The sequence below is a fragment of the Malurus melanocephalus genome, unplaced genomic scaffold, assembly GCF_030028575.1.
Source record: "Malurus melanocephalus ecotype Western Australia unplaced genomic scaffold, MMel_1.1 scaffold_201, whole genome shotgun sequence".
In the NCBI taxonomy this organism is placed as follows: domain Eukaryota; kingdom Metazoa; phylum Chordata; class Aves; order Passeriformes; family Maluridae; genus Malurus; species Malurus melanocephalus.
The window spans coordinates 430,185-447,220 of NW_026623433.1; the positions used below are offsets into that span (position 1 = coordinate 430,185).

Consider the following 17,036-nt stretch of genomic DNA (forward strand, 5'->3'; position numbering starts at 1 on the left):
GATTTCTCCTTTATGTACTTGTTTTGTTTTTCTAGTGCAGTGAGCTGACCTTTCATAAGTTTGCACTTGTGCCTGATATTTGGTTAAAGCACATTCCTGTCATCTCCTGGTGAGGGTTTTGGCTTTTTCTCTGCCCGTTGGTGTTGGATTTCCTGTGGCCACCTCCAGGGGTGAGGAGCGAAGGGTTCCTGTGGTCCAGCACTGACTCCCAGTCCTGATCCTCAGCAGAGGGAGCAAAACATTTCTGCACCCAAGGACTCGCTTTATAGAAATGCTGAGCAGTGWCTTTTCATGTGTGGTAGGACTGACCCCTCCAGCATTTAAAAAACAGCAATCAAGTTCCTGAAAATCACAAGTCTGACTTTAAAAATTATGCCTTTCAAGGTGTGCTTTGATTATAATTTTATTTGCCCTCAAGTTTGAGTTTTTAAGTGCAAGATGGGTCATGTTCACCTTTCTYCCACAGGATAATTTAATTTAATAATCTTTCTGAAAACTGAGAATATTTCTTCAGTGTTTGACTCCATGACTGGAGCTTTGAATATATGAAATGCTGAGAGACTTGCAGTGAAAGGGTGAGAAATTCTAACATTGTTTTAATGTGCTTAAAATTCAGGGTCATGGCCAGTGCCAAGGATATTTGTGCAAGTCTTGTAAGTCCTGGGGTTGGTCTGGCAGTAAAAATATTTCTCTCTTTCTCCTCAGCTCCTTGAAAAGCAGCAGCATGACATTTTTTTTGCATGCATGTGTATAAGTGTGCACACACTTCGTGTTCTCTTTGGAGGGGATTTTAAGAACAGCTTCACACAGAATGGTGAGGTTCTGTGACAGCATCTCCTGCTCTGTGCAGGGCTTTATAAATATTTGCAGAGGACCAGCAGGTAACCTCATCTTYCCTTCTACCTGGGTCAAGGGGGAGTTTCAGGTACTGGGATAATGTTSCCTGCCTTGTGGAGTTATTCTGTGCCTCCCACAGGGAAATGACAGGAACATGGATGTGTAGTGTTTGATTATTTTTGTGTAACCTGTTGCAATARCTGAAATACCACCTTGACTTTGGAGCATGGAACAGGTTCCATGGACTCCCCAGCAGCACGGGTAGAAAAGGTGCTGCCCTGCCTGATGCAGACTTTGTAAATGAGATTTTGGATCTGATTACAGCTAACAAGGAATAGACATTGGATATGGCCCTGCAAACAGACACCCACTGAGATGCAGAACCCTTGCTGCAGACACAGGATGTTTAATTAGTACCTGGCCCCTTTTTGAATCAGGATGCACCTCTGCTTAGGGAACGACGTTTTTGATAAATCCCCAGTGGCTCATAAAAGAACATAAGGTTACATTTTTGGCCCATCCTCTCTTGTGTAGACACAGAATTTCCTTGGTGCCTGCAGAGGACAAACCAAAGTCTGGGTGCACAGAAACTGGAAGGCTCWTGGGAAATAACCTCAGACTGCTGCTTGCTGGCAAAAAGGAGATGTGCAATTATGGATGGATTGGATGCTGTGGGGTTGGATGGAATTTGGAGGTGTCACCTGCTGAGCTCTCTGTGCTCCAGCCCCTTTGGCTGCCAAGTTGTGTGTGGGGAGCTCTGGCCAGAGCCTTGAGATTCCTGCAGTAGCTGGGGCTTTRAAGGTGTTTTATCATCATCCATCAGGTTCTGGAAGTGCTGAGCAGCAGGGAGCTCAGTTACCTGTGCARCACAGGAGCAAACAGGAAATACTGGTTTAGGAAAAAGCTTTTATCAATGTTCAGCACTGTTAGAGAGGGGCAATATCGAAACAGAAACTGCAGGTCCTTCTGGATTCTTGTTGTTTGTCCACTCTTGATTTTGCCTTCACATGTGTATTTCATAAAAATTGGGATTCAKGTCTCTTTGGAGAAATCAGGAATTCAAAGGAAGCCAGCAGCCAATGAGAGCACTGGAATGTATCCAGGTGTGTACTCTGATGGTGTGAAATATTCTTGCTTTTGCTGGTGCYATAAATGAAGTATTCATAAGGCTACTGATGCCATCATGCCTTGCCTGTCAAACATCCTTTCCCAAACATTTGCCCTTTCCCAGCTATCTTCAGTCAATAAATCAGAGAAGCAGCCCCCACTGATGTTTGACACCTTCTGTGCAAACAGAACAGGAAGGAAGACAAGCACACCAGGGGATACCTTCTGCCACTGTCATGAACCTCAGAACTTCATAAAAATTATGCTTTTTACTACTTGAATGTGCTAACAGAAGTGAATTGCCCCTGCCTGGCTCTCTGTGCAGTAATGAGTGTGTAGTAGCATGTCAGGGAAAAACAAGACACCATCAGATCTGCGAAAGGGGCTGGGTCCCTGTTTKCTGTCACCATTCCTGCTGTGTTGGTTTGTGTGCAAAGGGCTGGTGCTGGCTGTTGGTGGGAGCTGGGAAAGTGGGAGGTGTTGGCATGGTGTGAGTGTGGCCTAGCAGGAAGCTTCATGTGCAGGCACATTTTGTGTGCTAGGAAATCTTCTGTTCTGGCTGTGCACTGCATCTGCTTACAGTGGAAAATGAAATTATGTTATTTTTAGAGAACGTATTTAATTACTACTGCATTTACAATAAAATCAGTGTGTTGAAAGCTTTAATTACATAATGGGAATACAAAAAGATATCAGTCTCCATTCAGGAGCAGAAAGGTTTGTCTTTTTCACTAACTGTGCTCTCTCCTGTGGGTTTTCCATAACATAGTGGGAAGTGTTAGGTCTGGGTGGTGTTGCCTGTTCAGTTACTGCATGAAAAACAAAGAAGAGGAAGCTTGAAGAGGTCACTTACACAGTTTAGAGATCACGTAGGTTTTGCTTGAAGGACTTTTCGTAGTTAAGTTGAAGGTTCTGGAAGGACAGGACACAGGGAATGGCTTCCCACTGCCAGAGGGCAGGGATGGATGGGATATTGGGGAGAAATCCTTCCCTGTGAGGGTGGGGAGGCCCTGGCACAGGGTGCCCAGAGAAGCTGTGGCTGCCCCTGGATCCCTGGCATAGCCCAAGGCCAGCCTGGATGGGGTTGGAACAGCCTGGGTTAGTGAAAGATGTCCCAGTCCGTGGCAGAGGTGGCAGTGGATGGGCTTTAAGGTCCCATCCAACGTAACACATTTTGTGATTCCATGATTTATGAAATGTTTTTCCAAATAAGGAAAGAATAATTTTAAAAACCCACTCCAATTTCTACACCAAGTTTGCAGAGAACGTTTAAGTGAGCTCRTTTGTCTCTGAGAACAAAGAGCCTCAGAGGAGGGAAGGAGCTGTGGCTTGGGCTGTCACATGGAATAGAGTCTCACTCTGTGARCTGCCTGGGAGCAGAGAGGGAGACACAGATCACTGAGTCCCATCCCTGTGGGAAGCCACAGCCCCATTCTGGGGAGAGCAGGGAGAGGAGCCTGGCACGGGAATGAACCTTCCCATGAATCGAGAGGGACTCAGCTTCTGCATCAGGCAGATTTGTGACACCCGAACCATGGCCACAGGAAATCCCAATCCTCTTTGCCGAGGAGATTTGGGGACGGTTACAGGCTCATTTTTATTGCACTGGGCCTTTCTCTGCCCTGATGACAAGAAGAGCTGTCTTTTCCAAGCGTTCAGACAGTGTGGGAGTGATATGGGAGCAAGGAGCATGTGCTTTCTGGGACGGGTCCTCCCTGTTCCATGACTCTGTAAGCCCCATCCTCACCAGGAGTTTTTGGAAGTGCTGCTGTCAGGCTGCTCTGTTCTCTGAAGCTGCATTATATCATGTAATTTCACTCTGTTCACTATATTTTTATTTTTACCCATTCTCTCACAGCCTTCTCTTTCTGCAGAGTTATTCATTATGCACTAAAAAGTCTCTGTTGCATGTGTCAGTTCTAAAATCATCCTGGTTACTGAGAGAGGGGGGCAGAGGCTGGCAGAACACTGTTTAGTGCCCTTTTCCTGGGCACTGAGATGAATATGTGCTGCTTTCAGCAAGATCTCATTGCTTTAGGAAGGGCAATAGCCCAGTCGCTTCATTATCCTGCTGCTCTGCTCAAGTGCCAGTGGAATAGAAATGCTTTCATTTTCCACGCGACCCTTTCGGTGCTTGAGACAAATGCTTTCAAAAGCTGCTCCACACTTCCTTTTTTTGTTTTTTTTCCCTGTCAAAGTAACAAAGCTGTAAATCTCTTCACCACCTGCTCTAGGTGAGCACATCACATCTGCAGCCTTTTTTAATATCTTCAAAATAATGGACAGTGAGCTTTTACTGGTAGGTACTTTACCAAATCATTAAGGCTTTATTTGTCTATTTATTTGTTTTCCCAAGAGGGTATTTTATTACAGACAGCATGAGTCAGGACAATTAAAGGTGGCAGTGAAATATTGCAGCCTCTCCTGTGATGCAGCACAAACTGGGATGAAGTGTTACCTTAGTCATGCTGAAAATAAACAATTCATGCACCGTATGCTGCTCAGCCCTACCCAGCAGCTCTGTCCCCCAAAGCACAGTGGTTTGCTCTGGGAGGGGGATGCTGTTCCTCAGCRTTTGTGTGCAAACAGGTTGTCAGCATGGGTTAAAAAAGTGTCCGTGATCATATTTTATGGAGAGGAGGCTTTTATGGATGACAAACAGCAGCCGGCACTCTTGGGTTTTATTCCAGGCTTCACTGACTCAGGCAATGCTGAGTCTTCTTGTGCATTATTTACACCATTTTTAAAGCAGGAGTAACAAAAATAGCTTAGTTTTACAGGAACATTTTGATTTAATTTTGAAGAGCCGCAGGGCTCAAGTAGAAAAATTACTTGAGGGCAAAATTTTATCCTGTTGGTCTTTTGAAATAGGGTTGAAAGGTGGGTTGTATTTTCAGCAGGATTGTCCTTGCTCATCCCAACCCCTGGGGTTCCCTGAGCTGTGCCCGAGGCGCGGGGGGCTGGATGTTGACACAGATGTCAGGAGGATGTTGCAGATGTTGTGATTGTCCTCACCGTGGCTTCCTGTTTCTAACTGTAACTGGTTGTGACACACCAGGCCAGRGTCCCCCTTGCTCCCTCACTGCCAGCTCTTCTAACATTCCTAATTCCGTGTGCCAGCCATGAAGCCACAGCTTTCCTTGCCTTGCAGGGGTTAATTTTCTCAGCGGTTAATGTTCACAGCTTGTGTTGCCTTCAAGGTGGTGAAATGGCAAAGGAGAACGTTTAGAGCTTCATTCCTAGTGCTTTTACCTTTCAGCTCCCCTTTTCTCTCCCACTCCCCTCTGATTTTGTAGYTCCCTCCTCCAGCCAGCACAATTACAGAGTTATTTTGCTGCGCAGTGGAACTGTTGGCATCCTCTCCTCTTCTATTACCCTTGTGCAGAAGGAGGATGGTGGCAGAGATGCAGAATTGACACCGGTGGAAGCAGGCCAGGCAAGATTTGAAAGGCAGAGATAAGACACTTAGGTGTCTGATAAGGTGCTTTTCAGGGGATTGGCTTTGCCAGGGAGGAATGATGGAAAGGAATTGCCGTTACCTGATCCATCTCCTTTCTCCCCCTGCCTTGCAGAGCACGTGAGCATTGCTCAAATGTCACTGAATGTCACCTGGCTCAGGCCAGGCGGGTGCCCAGTGCCTTGGGCTCTCTCTGGGGTCCAGACTGAAGGGACAGCGATGCTGCCTGCCGTGGTAATTTGGGAGGGTGGAGGATTAAATGTTCTTGAAAAGCTATTAGCATAAAGGTTTGCAGAGGAGAGAGTGAGTGAGAATGTGTTCAAACTGAGCAGTGAAATCTGCACAGCTTGCCTTGCTCACCCATCTGCTGGGAGCAGTTCTCTCTGTTTAACAGATTACATTGAATTGTACCCTTCCAAGAGGAGCTGTTGTGCCTCAGAGACACGGCAGAGCCCTCCTGGAAAGTTCTGTAGGAGAAGCAGCAGCTGTAGTGTCATGCTCAGGAGGACAGCAGAGGCGTTGCAGAGGTGCYCTGTCTGTCACCTTCCTGTCCTGACCTCGCTCCTGGGCCTGCCAGGGCAGCAGGCTGATGCTCCTGCTTTGCCACCCTCCTGCTCCTTTCCCTGGGCTTCCCAGGCTGCCCTTCTGTCTGCTCTGGCCTTTCCTGACTTCTGGCCGGGCTCTAGCTTCCCCTCACGTTGCTCCCTAAGAAAAGCACCTTTGCAGTGAGCCTGGCAGGTGCTGGGGAGGCAGGGGTTAAAGCCGGGCTTTCCTGCTCCTCCACCTGCTTAGGTGTGCTGGGAGGGGATTGGAAGGGCCGAGCAGCAGGGACAGCTCTATGCACACAGCTTGGCAGAATTCAGCCTGGGAACTCTGCTTCTGGCTCTTTGTTACTTTACCTACTTTTTTATGGTACCTGTTCTGATGGAAAAAACTTTCTTAGCAGCTGCTGTATTTTTTTTTTCGTATTTTTTTTTCTTCCTGCTGAGTCATTGCACAACTCAGCAGTCATTTGTGAGCTTTGCTTCCTGGAGTCCCGTCTCGCTTGTCGCGTCCCTTTCTGCTCTCCTCCTGCATTCAATGTACCTGCACTCCCTCCAAGCACTCCTGCAGAGCTGCTCCCATGGCATCCCTCTGTGATCAGGGTGAGTGAGGCAWATGCTAGTGGCAGGCTTCGTCCTGTGTCCAGGGACCTGTTATTCCTGTGATGTTCACATTTTGAAATAGTTCATTTTCTGTGCGCAGAGGAAGCTGGTGGATGCAGACACGTTCTCCTGGTGTCGAGGGGACAGCAAATCTTGTTTGCTTTTGATTTTCCATGCATTGCACTGCTGGCATCTGCCTGGGCAATTCCATACCTTTCATGTTTTTCATCCCCTATAATGTGTTAAAGGGGGTCTCTCTTTGGGTGTCTTTTCCACCTCGACTTCTTTCTTCATCCCTCCTTCCTTCTGCCTTTATGGGTTGGTATTTCAGAGACTTTCTTGTCTGGCCTGATCTAAAATTAAAGATGTTTCATAAGCCCACAAAATTTTGAAGCAGTGCAATTAAAATGTTTTGTTTCAAAAGGTTGCTTTTTTTTCGGTTTTAAAATGTCCCTGTTCACTGTCACAGGTTCTAACTCTTATATTTTGTTGTTCATAGTTTGCTTTTAAAATGAAAACACAAATGTGACCTGTAATTTTTTTTCCCCAAAGTGTTTGTGTTTCAGATACTTCCCCGCCCAGTTAATTAGCAATAATAACAACCGACAAAACTGTTCTTTTTTCCTGATCTCTGGCATTCCCAGGGGATTAGGGTGATGTTGCATGATGAGGTATTGCCGCACCCTTACGTGCCCAGTCCTCAGGTCCAGAGTTGGCAAAGCAAAGGGAAATGGGCAGCTCCTCCTCAGGCAGTCAGGAGAGGCACAGGCTGGCAGCAGGGCACGATCCTGGGCTGGTTTAGGGAGTGGATCCTGCCCGTGGCCAGGGTTGGAATTTCCTGATCCTTAAGGTTCCTTCAAGCCAAACCTTCTGGGATTGTCATCTGCAGAAGCCCCCGAGGTTCGCAGGGCAGGAGGAGCTCTCTGAGCTGGTGATGTCCCTCATCCCCTCTGCGCAGCCCCAGCTGGTGCAGGGGACCCAAAGCTCTGATGTGCTGCACCGGGCATCCCCAGCCCGAGCTCTGATCTGTGTGACAGCAGCTCCCGGCGCCTGGCAGCTCTCCTGCTCCAGCCCTGCATGGAATGGGTTTCGTTTTCATCCAGGGCAGTGTCTGTGGTGATGAGCAAGCCGGTCTGCTGGGCTTGGTGGAGGTGGGAGCTGCTGCCGGGGGGAACACCCTGGCGGGGCTCTGTCCCTGGAGCCTCCCGGCTGCTGGAGCTGCTCCCTCCGAGCTCTCTGCAGCCCAGAGTTCCCTTGCTCACTGGTCCTGGCTAGGCTTTCTGGGTGTAGCTTGTTGCTTTCTCTCTCTTGAAAGGAGTTCATAAAGTCATAGGTGAGGAGGAGGTGACGCTAAACCCTCCATGCTCAGAGGCACGGCTGGGAAAGGGCAGAGCTCAGCCCTTGAGCCTTCTCTGGGAGAGGCTTCTGTTCCTCGGGACAGTGYCCTGACTGCCTGCTGGGAGCTGGGCTCGTGTCTCTGCTCCATCAGGTACAACATTTCACGGCAAGGATTGAGTGAGAGCAGGGTTGATGCCCTGCACAGGATGGTGGTGTTCTCCCTGAGCCTCGATTCCTGTTCCTCACAAGGTGTTGGATATTTCCTTTTGTGAGGGACTGGCAAACTGAAGCTGTTTCCTRCTTTAGGGCCAGTCTTCCTCTGAACCACTGGACAGTTTGTGTGAGCTGCCAGTTACTTTGGTTTTTGGAAAATGGAAGGAGGTACTCTCTTTGCTCACCTCGTGTCTGCTTTGATGTAGCTAGTCCTTGCATTAATGTTTTATGGTCTGCTGGCATATCCAAGTACAGCTTTTAGCATAACTGTGGTCACTTTATTATTCACTGTCCATATCATACATGTTACRCCTGGTATTTCATGATCCTCTGAGGAGCTTTGCAGTTAAGGTTTGGGATTATGATATACTGTCTCAATCTCCCCTCCAAAAAGAAAAATACACCTCAATTAGACTGAAGGCTTGGCTCATTGTTCTTTCTGTCCTCAGCTGTGAGGCAGCAGGAAGSCAAGCAGCAGGGTTCCCACTGAGAGCAGCCCCATGTGCCAGCTCGGCTGCCCTTGTGCCACGCTGCCAGTGGGTGTCGAGGGGAAAAGGGACAGCAGTGGCTGCAGCTGGACCCTTGAGAGCCMGGCAAGGGAGAGTGAGGAGCTCTTKCCTGCTTATTGGGGGTTTTATTAYTCACTGAACATGCTAATTAACAATTGTAAATTATTCCAAAAGCCGAAGTAAATGTGGTTTTGATTTTTAAAAATGTCATCAGCACCGGGAGTGTTGGCGTTGAAGGRGAATGTGCTCTGACCACAGTGAGCAGGTTTGACCCCTGTCGTCTCAGGCACTGCTTCTCCTTGTCCCCCTGCATCTTCTGCCCCCCTGACACCTCTGTCTTCCCCTTCCCTCATCAGAAATGCCTGTGCAGAGGGCTGGCAGGGCAGGTCTGTCCCACTGCTGTGTGAGCCCATGGAATCGTGAAGCGTTTGGATTCACAGCTCTGCTGTCCAGAATTAATTACAGTGTGGCTTTGCACATCCCCTGCCCGTGTGACCCCCACCTGCTTAAATCTGTCCCCGATGATGACTTGCTGCAGTTGGAGGCCTCCATTTAATTCCATTTAGCTGGTCAGKAGCTCTCCAGTAGGAATAATAATAGTGAAATATATATCTAGATGGAGGAGGGATGGAGCAGCCTCCTGTTTGCTTTTGATAGCACTGAAATGCAATGATAATAGGAGTGTAGGAGGAGGGCTGTTGTAAATATGGTGCAAGGACCACCCATTATTTCAGATTATTTATTTAAGTCAGAGTAACTTGAGCTACTCTTTATTTATTTGCTTAYGCTTATCTTTTACTTGTTCAGCTATTCAGGTTCTGGTGTCCCAGAGTTCATTTCCATTCATTTCCTTGTAAGAATTTGCCATCAAGTCTGCTTGGGGTGGGTTTTACCCCTGGTTTCAACTACGGAGTGCTCCATAACCACACACACAGGTTTGCATGAATAGGATGGACAGAAGCTGTGAGGTGGACAGACAGTGTAGCTCTGGGTGGGTGATTGGCCCCATATCAATGTTTTAGTTGGAGGAAGGTTTCCCTGCTCAGCAGCTGTCTGACTGGGCAGGCTGGGAGTGTTGGTTCATGTTCTGAACAGTTGTCATTCAGCAGCATGTGAGGCTGTAACTGAGGAGGTGATTGCTCTTGATTGTTCYGTGTGCTGAAAGTGTTGTTTTCCCAGGATGTGCTTCTGGGAGGCAGGACTGAATTGACCATGGCTTTGCATTGGCACTGAACTACAAACCAACCCCAGATCAGCTCAGATGCAGTYCTTGGGTCTAGGTTTGGGTCATTCTGTACGATTTGGGGTCTCSTTTGATGTGTGCTGCATTTGGCTCAGCTGGGAGCAGGTGGGGTTTGTTCCTGCTTTGTGTGATGATGAGGTTTGAAGGGTCCAGCAAGGGGCAGAACAGCACTTGCTGGGCATTGAGAAGGGCTGGCTGGGAGAAAGCTTGATCTTAGCAAGCCAAAAAGAGGAGATTGCAGGGGAAGTACAGGGAACAGGTTCTGACTGAGAGCTTGGTGAGAGGGTCCCTGTTGGTGTCMCTTGGGTGAGAACAGGGAGCAAGGGTGAGTGCTGCTGTGGGGTGTAGATTGCTCCCACCATGGCCATTGGGAGTGGGAGGCAGGACAGCTCACTGCCCCATGAGGAACCTTTGCTGGTGTGCCCAAATTCAGGCTCCTGGCAGGGCAGGAAGGTGGCAGCAGCATCTTTCCCCATCTCCCTTCTGTGGTCCAACTTTAGAGTTGCTTGTAGCAAGTTATTAATGGTAAATAAGAGGTTTGTGCCCTTTTCCCTAAAGGCATTTTTTAAATACTTTTATACTTGTTCCTGGGTCAAACAAAAGAAACCAAAGCCAGGCCTCAGCAATTCTTATTGTTCAGTGATTTCCTAGTTCTTTTTCTCGTCCTGGGCAAAGTGATTCCTATTCCAGAGGAATTGTTTTTTATTGACTGTCACTGTGTTCTTCTGAAGGAAAATGCTGAGCACCTACTAAAATAATATCTTTTATGTGTTGCCAAATAAAAGAGCAGGTTTGTTCAGTAATACGTATGCAAAAGCATGAGGATTCTGTGATGATTTTTATAATGCTTTTTAATAACTAAGAGCATGTTTCAGAGCTTGTAAAAGCTGAATATTCCAACAACTTATCCTTTCCATAAAGTACTTAAAGAAATGTCAGTTATGCAAAAGCTGAAAGCAGATTCTTACAGCCCAGTTACACAGAGCTCTTAGTTCCATGTTCCAGTCCCTTCCAGAGCATGGAGTGCATTTCTCTGTACTCCCTTATGTGCTTGGAGAAGGATGTTACTGAGCTGAGACATAAAACACAGCCAGGTGAGACAAGAGGCTGCCAAAACTGTGGTGGAAGGGCAGGTTAAAAATGGTGGGGCTATTGACTCCCAGTTGCTTTTTGCTGCTTTCAGCTTTGGAGATTTACTGAAAGTGGTTTGGGATTGATTTTACTGTGCTTAGAGGAAAGGAAACAATCAGGGGTTTTGTTTTCTAGTACAGTGTTGGCTTCTCCTCTTCCATCCTCCCTCCTTCCCTCAATGGGTGGGTGAAGCATCTCTGCAGTGTTCAGTTATTTGTAACCCTCAAAGTAAAGAACTTCTGAACATCTAATCTAAATTTAAATATCTAAATTTATCCTTTTTCAGTTTAAATCCACATTCCTCCCTGGGCTTGGGGGCTTTGCTTGTGCAGTGAGGGTTAGGAGGGGTTGGGAGATGCTCAAGAGTGTTGGGGACACCAAGAAGTCAATTGGGAATAAAAAGCTGATTCCCAAACGGATAGAGGCTGCCCATGGTACCTGAAAAAAACTTCTTTTGCTAAAATGGGAGCTCTCTTGCCCAGACTTGCCCTTTTGTCCACAGGTTTTAAATTCCAGGTAATCTGATCTTGTTTGTGCAACTTTTCTTTGAGAGCTCAGAAAATGTGGTTTAGATGTTCTTGCAAATTAATAAACAAGATGTGTATTTGGAAGTCTGAAACCTCAGTAAAGCCCTTGAGTAAAGATAATTGTSTGATTGTATTGGAGCCTGTATTAAAGCATGTCCAGAGAGTTGGAGCAGGGCAGGAAACCAACATTTGTTGATTAATCTCTGCAGTGCCTTTGGCCTTCTCTGCCTCCCACTGCAGAGGAACATTCACCATGGAAGGGTTGTTACRWCCACTCTGGCATTTTAAAAGTTAAWCAAGTGATAGTGCTGATTGCAAAAAGATCTTTATTTTAAACTTCCTATRTTTAATTTTTAAAAAGTTTTTCTAATGTCGTATATTCTTCATTTAAGAAGAAAAGTTAATGCAAAGAAAAAAAAGTCGTATTTTCCTTCTTTAGGGAAAGAGATTTCTCTTCAGGCAGCTGAGAATCTCATTTAACAGATGGAGGTGCGCATCAAGTGGGAAGTGATTCTTTTCTTTAAAAAAATACTTTGCAGGAATAGAAAGCTCAGAATTAAAAGTTTGTGTGCAGTGGTTTGTGGTGACCAATTGCCTTCTGCAGCTGAGGGACAGGAATGAGTTCTGGGGGCCCCCCTTCCACGCCATCCTAGTGCATTGGTGATCTCTGGCTCCCTGGGGACAGGTGTGCCAGGAATTTGRCATTTGRACATTGGGAAAACCAGAAAATYTGATGCTTAAAGTATTTAAAAACTRTCCTGTGGCTGTAACTAACGTGGTTAATTTTTGAAAGCAATGACAACCAGTAAAATGGGATTAATGTGTCATTGTAASAGTGCTGGTCCTGCTCAGAGCTCTATTCCCACAGTTTGGAGATTCCCAGCCTCCTTTATGTGGGCACATGGACAGATTTACCAGGGAAGCCTTTGTTCCATGAGATCTGCACAGAAATGAAAGAGCTGCCCAGCACAGTGAACTTGTTTTAATTTTTTGACTTCTGTCGCCCACAGTAGCAGTTCTGAGATCCTTACACATCCATACCCCCCAGACAGAAACCCATTGAGCTCAGCTCAGAACCAGGCAATAAATGCATCCTGAGTAGCCCAGGGAACACCCAAAGTGCAAAGAAATCCAATTTGCTCTGTGCTGGTATTTGAATGACATTTCATTCCAGTGATTTTTAGATATTCATTTATTGTAATATACTGTTACCCTCCTGATGTTCCTTTTGCAGTGCCTTCCCAAATAACTGAATTTTGGCTCTCTGATGATGAACTTCCATCAAAAGTAGCAATTACAGCTTTTAACGTTGTCCAGTCAATCACAGCAAGCCTTTAGTTGTGCCAGGTTCTCACTCTGTGGCCAAGGATTAAACACAATCCATTTAGCATTTGTTTATTTATGAGGTGGGCTTGGAGCTGACCTTGCCAAGCTTTTCCAGCTTCATGTTCTGTGATCCTGGAGTCAGACTTCAGAAATCTTGTTTTATATAAYACAGATGGACATAATGGAATCAAGGAGGTGTTGACAAAGCTGATTTGAAATATGGGAAATTAAATCCTTGTCAGGTCAGCACTGTCAGCCTGCAATTCCCATCCCTTCTTCCATTTTTCCTGGGGCTTGTGAGCTATCTCTGCTTTCCATGTTGTGTGATTATTTTCTTCCTTTCCACTGTATTAGTTTTAATTTCATGAACACAGAGTTTACTCAGAAAATTAGGCTGAGAGAGGTATGTGCAAATTTTGATGTKTTCCCCATCTCCCTAATGGAATTTCCTAATTTTTGTGTTTGTTTGTGGTGTAAGTCTGAGGTCAGAAATTAAAATGTGTCAGTGTTTCACACATTAGTCCAACTTCTTGCCCCAGTGTTTATAAGCTTTGGGTCAAACCTCAGTTCTTGTTTAATAATTTTTCTTTCTTGGTGACAATGGGCARCTCATGAGATGTGAAAAGTTGACTTAATTCTGCTGTCATGTATTGTAGGGTGACACCCAGAGCGCTTCACATCTTGAYTGATTTATTTTAAACCTTCTAAAGCAGAGTTCTAAAGGTATTTCTCTGTTGTTTCACTGTTGGATTATGTTTCCAAGATKTGATTGAGATTTAGGGGATTAAAACTCTTGTTAGGTCTGGAAGGACAGGGATGCTCCGCCCAGGCTAGGATGGGTCATTTTGGCCTTTAGTCCAAATTATTTGAGCAAAACAAACACAAGATTTTATCAGCTTGTGTTTGAAGCTCATTGGTTTTCAGTCTAGATTGGTGTCAGCACAGGCCTTAATTAAATTGTTTCTTTTGGATAAAATTTATGCATTGGAAACCRTCACTTCGTGTGGAGCTTTAAATCCTCTTGAAACGTTGGTTCTGTAGGGCAGAGCTGTRCTTTTCCATCGGGGGAGGAATTTCCAGGCACAACAACAGTGTGATAGAAATAATAAATAAACTAATAAATCAGTTSTCAGTGCTCTCACCTCTCAGATTGAGGCCAGGAAGAGCAGTCAGTGCTTGGGGGAGCAGCCAGGAGAAGCTGCAGTGCCTGCTGTCCCCTTCTGTAGAGGTCCCACAATGTCATAGAGCTTCTGTCCTTGTTCAGCTTGAGGAGCACTTCCCACAAACACCTTTTTTGTGGTTCTTTCTCTCTTGTGCAAACAGAAATGTGGAAAGACATTGGATTTGTGGATGTGGGACTCCTTCAAAGGCACAGGGGAAGTTCTTGTTTAGTGAAAAGAGGATTTAAGATTTACAATGTTATAAACAAGCAGTGACCACAGGGTTGAGGGACATCAAGCTGAATATTCATCTAGTTAATAGAAAGTTTACATTTCCTTGAGATGAAGTTTCCTTGATGCAGATCACTCTGCTGATCTGCTGTGGGCATTGCCTGCCCTGTGACACAGCTTGGTGTGAGCAGGCAGGACTCAATGCTTGATCAGACACCAGAGGGTTTTAATTCCTGATGTGGCACCAAAATACCATAAATGGTGGGAGCAGCTCATTGGATTTGAGAAGGTGGAGAAGGACATGAGGTGTTTTCTCAATGCAGTTGTGTGGTGTGCACATGTGCAAGTTTGGACTAAATTAATCAACTTGACCTACCAGAGAACTTCAMAGGGTGGGTGTGAAAATGGGCAGGGCCTTCTGTGAAATGTCCTGTAAACATTTGTTCCAGTACATTTGGTTCTCAATTTACAATGAAGAAGGGTTCATTCATCTGCAGAGGAATTGCTTAATGGCCTCTGTACACCAGAACTTTTATTAATATAACAGTGTCACATTTCATTGCAAGGGCGGAGCTGCTGAGAGGTTGAGGAAGTRGCATTTTCAATAAAATTATATTCTATTCTAATGGCCAGGATTAAATTTTGTAGTGGCTTTTCACTCATTTACAGCTCCCCTGAATATCCAAACTGAGCTGTTATAGAGCAGCTCCTTCAGTTTGTTTGGCCTTTATTGTTTRCAAGATCCATGTGTCAGTGTTTCGTGTAAGTGCTCCTGGGATTTGAGGTATTTTCCCTCCTGTGGAAAAGAATCCGTGGTGGAAACAAGATAATTTGTCTTGTTACAGCTTGACATGTGTGGTGAATCAGACAAATGTATGTTGTGCTACTTATTTGCTCTCTAAATTAAAATAATGTCAAATATACATAATACGCATGGATACGAAAATGTGTGATTATGCCTATAGATAATGTTCCAAGCTTGTTTTGGGGTGAGGCCAGGGTTTTCCCTATGCCTGGCTGGTARGAAAGCTCCTTCCCCAGCTGCTGCTCTGAGGTTTTACATGCCCAGAGGAAATACTGTAAAAAAGAGAGTGTGTTGAGAAGCTGCTTTTCTTCCCCCTCTCCCCCGACTCCTTGTGTCCCTATTTCATTGCTAGAAGTTGGCAAAGTTATTTTCCTTCATCCAGGCCACTGATGGGCAGGAAGAAAACACCAGACTTAATCCATRAGGGACTAAAATTACCTGCAGCATCTTCAGCCTTCCTTGCTCTCTGTCTCAGATGGCATGGAATTAAATAGTGGCTGTTAAAGATTAATAAGGGTGCACAGATAGCTATCAAATGCTGATAACTGTGTCAGAGAGAAAATCTTCAGTATAATTTCCAATATTTCTGTGGTGTTGTGACCAAGTTTGAATTTCCCTCAGCAGTGGAATGTTCCAAGTCTGGCAAAAGCTCAAAGAATTGACTGTTTTAAAGGCCCAGTTTTGCATGTGGAGCTTTTCTAATTTGCAGTAAAAGTCCAGAACAYCTTCAGAGGAAGAATAATGAGATTGCATTTTGGGATCTCAGTGGAAAGGGTTTGGGAAGAGCTTGTCATGGAGTTTTATAGACACAAGATTAAAGAAATAATGTGAGTAAATAGATTGGAGTGTGGTAAATAGAGATGGGTGCTGTGACATCCATGTTCATCCAGGGTGAGGGAGCAGACCCTGAACATGCACCTCATTCCCAGGATTATTTCAAAATAGGACACACTCCCCTCTGCACTCACTCTCACCACTGCTGCCAACACATTTCAGGGGAGGAATCCAGCAGGAGCTGTCAGAAGCCTGAGAAATCCATTTGTAGTCCCAAGTGCTGATAAAGATGGAAATGCAGTCCCATTATTTTCAAGTCTTTAGACTGAGCAAGCACTTTGATAAGCTGATTGCTTTAGCTGGTGTAGGAGGTGGGTCTTGATCACATCACCTTTCCTCCCATTCCATCACCTCAGGGAACTGGACTGAAGCTGCTAAGGGATAATTTGTTTGGAAAATCTGTTTAGAATCTTTTCAGCCAGCTGTAATATGGTCAAACCCYAACATCTAGAAATCCTCAGGAAAACTGTACTGAGCCTTTTTCAAAATAATAGCATCAGTTAAAAAAGTTGAGGGTTTTTTTTGTTGTGTGCGTAATTTTTTTTGTGTTTTGGTTTGGGTTTTTTTTTGTTTGTTTGTTTGTTTTTTTTTTAAATCTCTTGTTTCTGAGTTGCACAATTTGATTTCCTTTGCAACCAGTAGGTTTTTGCTTTTGCTTTAAATTAAGTGGGAAACCCAACCTCTCCTGTTAGGGAGCTGGGGCTGTGAGAGGCAGGCCAGGTCTCCTCCTCTTTTTGTGCAAATGAGAATTGAAGCAGCAATTTTTAGTCTTTCACCCCCCAAATTCTCTTGAATACSTAGTGCAAAGTGTCTCCTTCCTGAGCTGACATTGCACCTCTGTGTTCTAGACCATGGCATTTTTATGCTGATGCTTTTCAGCTCTCTKCAGCTTTCCCCAGGTAGGTGCATTTTTCCTCCTGAGGACAGTGGGTGATGTTTGGGGTGGGAAGAACTCACAAACCCAGTGAGCAGCATTTCCCTGGGACATTGTGACTTTTGGTTTTGAGGCTCATTTTCTCTGGGATGTGTTTTTTATTGGAGCAGAAATATGATCACGAAGCTGGRGATGAAATTATCCAGGCAATAATTCCTAACCCAGCCATGCCGTTACTGCAGATTGTTAATTATTTCATCCTTAACCCTCTTGGAGAGAACAAAGCAGAGTTAAATGCT

General features: G+C 45.3%; 1 protein-coding gene across 4 annotated transcripts in view; it reads left to right on the plus strand.

Annotated features, from left to right (window-relative positions):
- ARHGAP32 (Rho GTPase activating protein 32) overlaps positions 1 to 17,036 on the plus strand; it is a 234,830-nt gene that overhangs the window by 69,802 nt on the left and 147,992 nt on the right. The window contains exon 1 of one of the 4 annotated variants that reach the window (XM_057373535.1): positions 6,498 to 6,546. The exons of the other annotated variants lie outside the window; for them this stretch is intronic. The gene's annotated coding sequence lies outside the window, so the exon portion shown is untranslated. Of the gene's footprint in view, positions 1 to 6,497; positions 6,547 to 17,036 lie in introns of those variants that run through there. 4 annotated transcript variants of the gene reach the window in all.